Consider the following 6,136-nt stretch of genomic DNA (forward strand, 5'->3'; position numbering starts at 1 on the left):
GTGTGGTGTTATACAGTACAATATGTGTTGTAGGGGGATTGGATGACTCAAATGGAGACACACCTCTTTCATATACACATAGTCGAGGCTCATGGCTAAGTCATCCAGCACACTCAACATTTCAGGACCTAACAGCCAAAAACAGGATGCACACACACATACGTGGGGAAGGAAACTCCAAGGAGGAAAACTGGAAAATTAGGAGGGATTTTCGAGGGGTTAATGAGGGTAAAAAAGATCATGGCTTTCGATGCGGGACGATCTAAGTTGGTGGTGAACAGCTGTCTTCAAGACCTGGAGGGAAGAATGAGGTTGAAGAGAATGTGAAAGTTGATTCTACAGGTGGGATGATGATGGACCTTGTGTGTCCTGCAGAAACCTGGTGGGGGGAGGGGAGGTTGGGTCAAAGCACAGAAAGAGCAGTGGGTGCTAAACCAGAAAGGAGGTGGCAGAAGACAGAGAGACCAACGAACTATCTGTGATGGTGAAATGATTGGCCGGCCCAGAGACTCAGCTTCAGCGTGGGTGATTCCAATGATCTTGAAGGCCTTGGTTTCCACAGCTGGCTTTAGACCCCAACTTTGAAACGTGATTTGCCCAAGAAAGATCATGGCTGGTACTGAGACAGGAGTTTGGTTGATCCTCCTCAAGAGGATTGTTAAGAAAGTAGATAGGGGGAGGATGGGTTCCAAACAGTCCTTTCCAAGAGAGATATTGATACTGATAGTGAGAGTGTTAGATTTGTCAGCATTGAAAGACGTATTCAAAGTGTTTGACCAGCTTGTGATGTTTTTTTTTTAAGGTCTGAAGAGAGTGAAGAGGCTGCAGCCTGCCTGTCCGAAGGATGAGGGATGTCACGGCACAGGGTGGAGCCTTCAGCCAATAGATAGAGATGATTTTCCAGTGAGAGAGATCATTGATTAATATCAGGAATAGGACTTTGATCCAAAATGCAGGGACACTGCAACTAATTGGTGTAGGGATAAAGACAAAGGATGCATACCAGTGAGAAACGTGAATACGTCACCGATTTTGCTCACCAGTCAAAAACAGCTTCCTCCAGGAGCCAGAGGATCTCTTTTCAGAATTGGCATGTTTTCACACCCACAATAGCCTCTTCGTCCGCCAGGGTTCAGACGTTAAACCACTTGCACAACTTCACGTGTATAGACGAAAATAGTAAGTCGTCTCCCATACTTGGGGGATGGGGGGTGTATTTTGCTATTTAATGCCCATGACCTGACTCTGGGTTCCGAAGCAGATGTACAAAATTTAGTGGAGGTCGGCCAAACTGTTTTCGACATTCATATTTTCGACAACATACAGACATTCATTATTTTATATACATAGTAGGATTGCCCATCAATCAAACTGCATTCGTAGAGTCGTAGTCCATCAGTTGTTCCTTCTTTAATGAACCTCTTCTATTTCCCAAACGGGGTTGAAGTATTCTGAGAATATGACGTCAATGCATTGGAAATCTCTCGCCTGCATAAAATACATACCATGAAGTAGTCTATTTTGGTCAACTGCTGAACAAAGGCCTTCCTCCACTCGTGTTGTTGAGGAGTGTTTGGCAAACTCACTACACTTGGTAGGTGGAGGTTGGAAAAGTGAGCAGTCATTGGAAGCAATGGAAAAATGAAATGGGTGTCAAACCAAGCAACCAGCTCCGTGTCAATCCATTCAAGGGTTAAAGTGTTTAGATACTCGCTCGTTGCCATCGCAACAAAGGATTACATAAAGAGAAGCAACACAAGCATTTTGTACAAGATAATTCCGATTTGAACACACGACCATGCTGTCTCAACTGTTAAATGTATATGTGGGAAAAATTACGTGCCCAGGTTAGGAATCAAACCCAGGTCATCAGACAAACCATACCAGTACTCTGCCATCTGAGCTATCTTGGCAACCCGCAGGCTGAATATGCAATTCTCCCACATATAGATGCTACTCTCTTTCCCCTGCTACTTCCGGGACACTGCCAACCATAGGAGCAGCAAGCGCCTGTCCACGAGAGGGTCTTCCCCCTGTGAGTTCGATTCCTGGTCTGGGCATGTAATTTTTCCCACATATACATGTAATTTTTGTTTCCTGTTCATTTATAATTGTGTTATTTATTACACCCCCTGTGCTGAATACTCGTGGTCATGGAATTGGCCCACAACAGGGGGAAGACCCTCTCATGGACAGACCCTTGCAGCTCCTATGGTTGGCAGTGTCCCGGAAGCAGCAGGGGAAGAAAGTTGCTTCTACATGTGGGAGAATTGCATATTCAGCCTGTGGGTTGCCAAGACAAGATAGATCAGATGGCAGAGCACTGGTATGGTTTGCCTGATGATCTGGGTTTGACTCCTGGTCTGGGCACATACTTTTCCCCACATATACATATAATCTTGATTTCCTGTTCATTTATAATTGTGTCTCAACTGTCTGGGTCTTTATTTTCTTTTAATCACCTCTGTCACCGAAGGTGGACGGAGATGATGTTTTCACCCCTGTTTGTCTGTTTGGCTGTCTGTTTCTCTTTGGACCGAGATGTCTCAAAAGCTAATGGACGGATTTGGGTGACACTTGGTGGACAGGTTGGGTGTGTGACAAGGATGAATTGATTCGATTTTGGTGAAGATCCGAATCTCGATACGAGAATTTTAAAGTGATTCTTCACCATCGAGTGATGGGGGCAAAAAAGTATATATAGCAGGATATTTCACAAATTTTTGGACGGATTATGACAAAACTTGGCAGATGAGTTTGGTCGGTGACAAGAACAAGCTGGTGAGATTTTTGGTTCAGGTCCGAATCCAGATCCTGCCTGTCATTGGAATACAAAACCTAAACTGTTCAGCCTGGTGGAGGTATGTACTCTACCGAGTGCCATTCTAATTTTATTCATTTAATTGTTCCACATTCACATTAAGTTTAAATTGGAATTAGAGAGGTACCTGGACACATGAGAGGTAGGGGTTATTGGGAAGATTTGTCGGTAGCTTGTATGTGGATGGGCAATGATACTGTGGTTGGTGCAACACAAGCATGGTGTACCGAATGGCCGCCTCCTGCGCCAAAGTTCCTTGTGTACCTTCTTTCATTATTCATTGTTTTAATGTTTTTATTTTCAAGCGTTACCTGCAATACGTGGCGATGCTTGTTTTGGGGTGTGACAAGGGCTTGATGGGCCTAACGGACTTTCCTCATGTTAGAGTTATCTTGGTGCATTTTCAGTACTACCCAAGGGTGGACGATTGATCACACAGGTTTGCATCAGGGAGCTCGTACAGGTGTATGCATAAAAAAGATTTACTTGTTGCTGTTAAAATACCATCATGTATTATTAAAATATTTAAATGTATTATGTTGACAAGTTACAGGTATTCATAGACCTTTTGTTTTGTTTGTACACAATCTTTAATTAACAACTTTTAGGGGCCACCAAGATTGGCAGGTGGGGAGGGCTGGGAGCTATCTCGTTCCAACTTGGAACACCTCATCATTGATGTGGCATAGTGGTTATGGATCAATAAGAGACCTACTGAGGAAACCTGCTCAATGCAAAGGTAATATGGTAATAGTAAAGGTAATATGGACATAGTAGCAGAAGGCTTACCATTGCAAGTGGCAGCATTTTGAACTAGAGTGGAGGTAACATGAAGTAAGAACCATTGGCAGCCCATCAAGGAATGGATAAGAGACATCGAGCATATTATAATTTGGGAAAATGACTTTTCAAAATCCAATTATTATGACAAACCTAAAGACAAGGACTTTAGCTTGGTAAAGCATGTTCTGGTAAACTTTAGTCTGGTAAACACCACAGTACCTGGTAAAGCATGTTCATACAATTCACAAACACCTTGGCCCTGAGGCCAAAATACATGGTCTTACAAACCCCACCTGCTGTTTCTGCATTCAGGACAAAATGGTCAGTACTGTACATGGGAAATAAAGACTTGGCAAAGCACTCCATAAACAACAGGCTTCTGAAAACACAAAAAAACATTTACTGGAAAAGTTAGAAATGTCTAAAGAAGCGGCTTGCGCAAGGAGAGACGTGGGTTGTCCTGCCGACCATGCGGCGGGAGTGAGGAGTTCCCGCCCTCGCATTCCATCTGGGATCCTGGGCGGGCATCCAGGGTGGTGCGACAAGCCCGTGGGCAGTGCCTCTCGCACTAGCACTGACAGCACCGCTCGGCGGCTATGGGGTCCTCTTCGCCACCGCCTGTGGTTCGCGACACGGCGTTTGAGGCCACGATAGATGAGCAGGAGTTCGTGCAGGCCTATGAGGACGTGCTGGGCAGATACAAAGGTGAGTTCGGGAACGCGCACGGTATAACTGTACCTGTACGTATGCAACGAATTCCTACACCCGTGTGAGAAGAGGCTACATGAGTTGGACTTGAAGCGGTTGGTCTTCGAGCGATCGCTCAACTGAAAGTCAACACCATGGTGGATCATGGATGATCCCTGGACCCCGCAGTGCGTTGCCATACCGGATGATTGATCGACAGTTGCGAATGTCAGTTTGTTCATGGATCACCGCCTATCTGCCAAGTGCAGAACCCCTGGCACGATGCAGGGCACATCATTGCTGATGGACCACAAATACCCACGTGGGAAAGAGGGCAGAAGGAGCTGCAGAGATAAGAGCCAGATACATGGAACAGGGTTCACGCTCCCGTGTTTATGAAAAGAAGAGGAGCGGATGTGTCGAGGTCTCATGGTTGCTATAAATACAAAGCATCGGCGTTTTACGTAACCACTGAGGGTGCCCACTGCATGGTCGAACATTGATGAATGGCGCCAGGTGTGGTGACGACAGGTGACGAACGCCCATGAATGATCCACAAGGACACCTTGGGTTGAAGGATCACTTGAGGAGTGCTTGAGCAATATTTGACCTCTACCCTTAAGTGTCCCCTTGGTTTAGTAAACTTGAGGGACACACCAACTTTGCTATCCCAGGATGATGATGACCAAGGGGTCATGCATTTATGACGTGTGCAAAAATGATGGATTTATTTGACCTACCCCACTCTCCCTGTGCTCTATAAATATCCCTTTCCTTCCCTTGTCTCTATTCCCAAACTACTATTCCATCCATCCATTGGGACCATACTCTGCACAGAGTGTCAGTGCTGCCAAAGCAATCCCCTGCACTTTTGGGCACAATCCTGGATGGGTCATCACTCAGATGCAGGACACTCGAATGGCTCAATCAACCCAGCATGCAGGTACTCACTTTACCGACCTCAGAAGGATGACAGGCTGAATCAACTCCACTTGGTATTAATTAAACAGCTGAGCAAGATTTGAATTCAGGATACCAGGATCCCAAACCAGCCACCCGAACCATTAATCCAACACCAGGCATAAACTACGATTCCTTCTCTCTGAACTCCAACAACACTCCTCTACCCTCATCTCTGAATTCCTCCAACTTTCCCCTGCCCTCCCTCTCTCCACTCCTTCCACACGCCTCTACCCTCCTTTCTCTCTGAACTTCTCCAACACTCCACTACCCTCCCTCTCTCCACTCCTCCAATACTCCTCTACCCTCCTTTCTGAATTCCTCCAACACTCCCCTACTCTCCCTCTCTCCACTCGTTTAATTCACACTCCCCTACCCTCCCTCTCTCCATTCCTTCCACACTCCCCTACTCTCCCTTCTTTCTCCTATCAGCATTTCCAATTTTAAATTTCTTAGTTCAGAACCCCAAATCCCTCGCATACAGATTTATTATATAACTCCCCCACCTGCACACACAGAGAGCAAAGAGCAAACTGTGCATACGACCCCTAACCTCCCTCCTACCCCCCAACTCCCATCTAAAACGCAGGATCCACCCCTGGGGTGCTTCACAGCGTGCAGTCTCCACGCGCCTGTCGCGGTCACTGCGGTTTTCACCACCACGTGGCCCGTTCTGTCCATGAGCAAGGCCTATATATAGTGTGTGTGTGTGTGTGTGTGTGTGTGTGTGTGTGTGTGTGTGTGTGTGTGTGTGTGTGTGTGTGTGTGTGTGTGTGTGTGTGTGTGTGTGTGTGTGTGTGTGTGTGTGTGTGTGTCACTGTGTGTCATTCGTAGCGTTCGTGCTGTCTGCGTAACTTTGAAAGGGAAATAAAAGCTTTATCGAAT

At 46.1% G+C, this 6,136-nt stretch overlaps 1 protein-coding gene across 1 annotated transcript in view; it reads left to right on the forward strand.

Moving 5' to 3' along the window:
* Positions 1-6,136, forward strand: part of LOC147017282 (uncharacterized) — a 350,244-nt gene that overhangs the window by 53,470 nt on the left and 290,638 nt on the right. The window lies entirely within an intron of this gene.

This window comes from Eptatretus burgeri, chromosome 11 (genome assembly GCF_056783735.1).
Source record: "Eptatretus burgeri isolate ZD-2024b chromosome 11, Ebu_testis_v1, whole genome shotgun sequence".
Classification (NCBI taxonomy): Eukaryota; Metazoa; Chordata; class Myxini; order Myxiniformes; family Myxinidae; genus Eptatretus; species Eptatretus burgeri.